This window comes from Oncorhynchus masou, chromosome 16 (genome assembly GCF_036934945.1).
Source record: "Oncorhynchus masou masou isolate Uvic2021 chromosome 16, UVic_Omas_1.1, whole genome shotgun sequence".
NCBI lineage: Eukaryota > Metazoa > Chordata > Actinopteri > Salmoniformes > Salmonidae > Oncorhynchus > Oncorhynchus masou.
The window spans coordinates 38,432,722-38,434,403 of NC_088227.1; the positions used below are offsets into that span (position 1 = coordinate 38,432,722).

Sequence of the window (1,682 nt, forward strand, 5' to 3'; positions counted from 1 at the left end):
ATGTGACTGAGGTACAAGAGGAGGTTCGTGTTTTGGCATAGGGCCAAACCAAATGTAATAAAAAATGATTCCATTCATTAATTAATAACTGGGTCACAAACTCCTGTGTTTAACCTTTGACCACTTACAGTAAATAGTTGTAGCTTGCAAATTTAGGCCTATGCTATGCCTGTAGCATGTTAGCATAAAAGCATATTCACTGGTCACACCGACTTGATCTGTTCAATTCAAAACAGCAAGCAATGCAGGTGTAGAAGCACGGTGGCTAGGAAAAACTCCCTAGAAAGGCCAAAACCTAGGAAGAAACCTAGAGAGGAACCAGGCTATGAGGGGCGGCTAGTCCTCTTCTGGCTGTGCCGGGTGGAGATTATAACAGAACATGGCCAAGATGTTCAAATGTTCATAAATGACCAGCATGGTCCAATAATGATAAGGCAGAACAGTTGAAACTGGAGCAGCAACACGGCCAGGTGGACTGGGCTGTTCACACTGTTATTGAACAGCTACCATGTCACTCACTCACCACACTGTGCTTTTTTTAATATGAATGCTCTCCTACAGTTTCTATCTTGATACATATAAATGCTTTACGATCTAACAAGAACCCTGCAGACCAAACTTCCCATGCTTTTGTTTACTAACGGCTACGTTATGCCTAGCATTTGAGCAAGTGCATTGTATATCTGCAAAGTTTCTCTTCTCCTCGATGACAAAATACCATTAGCTGCTGTCACATACAGGAGAAGAGAGATTATTTTATTTATTGAAATGAGATTGAAATGATAAATCTCCCACCCCCTGATAAAACAGAGAGACTCATAAACCTGGTTTGGGGGATAGGGATTAGACAGGATGAGATGAAGTGAGAGAGATGAAGAAGAGAGAGAGATGAAGAAAGCGAGAGCGTAAGAGAGAGATGAAGAGAGAGAGAGAGAGAGAGAGTGAGAGAGAGAATGAGAGATGAAGAAGAGAGAAAGAGATGAAGAAGAGAGAGAGAGAGAGAGAGAGAGAGAGGGAGATGAAGCAAAAGATGGAGAGAGAGGGAGAGAGAGGAATAAGAGAGAGAGAGAGAGATGAAGAAGAGAGAAAGAAATGAAGAAGAGAGAGATGAAGAGAGAAAGAGAGAGAGAGAGATGAAGAAGAGAGAAAGAGATGAAGAAAAGAGAGAGAGAGATGAAGAGAGAGAGAGAGAAAGAGAGAGAGAGAGAGAGAGAGAGGGAGGGAGATTAAGCAAAATATGGAGAGAGAGAGAGAGAGAGAGAGAGAGAGAGGAGAGAATAGAGAGAGAGTGAGAGAGAGAGAGAGAGAGAGAGAGAGAGAGGGAGAGAGAAAGAGAAGGAGAGAATAGAGAGAAGGAGAGAGAGAGAGAGAGAGAAGGAGAGTAGAGAGAGAGAGAATGAGAGAATAGAGAGAGAGAGATATCGAAGGTGAGAATAGAGAGAGAGAGAGAGAGAGAGAGAGGAGAGAATAGAGAGAATGAGAGAGAGGAGAGAATAGAGAGAATGAGAGAGAGAGGGAGAAGGAGAGAATAGAGAGAAGGAGAGATAGAGAGAAGGAGAGAATAGAGAGAATGAGAGAGGAGAGAATAGAGAGAATGAGAGAGAGAGGGAGAAGGAGAGAATAGAGAGAAGGAGAGATAGAGAGAAGGAGAGAATAGAGAGAGAGAGAGAGAGAGAGAGAGA

General features: G+C 42.8%; 1 pseudogene; it reads left to right on the top strand.

The window, feature by feature from the left end:
* Nucleotides 1-901: 901 nt before the first annotated feature.
* On the top strand, nucleotides 902-1,393 carry LOC135557314 (putative uncharacterized protein DDB_G0271982; annotated as a pseudogene).
* The last annotated feature ends 289 nt before the right edge of the window (nucleotides 1,394-1,682 follow it).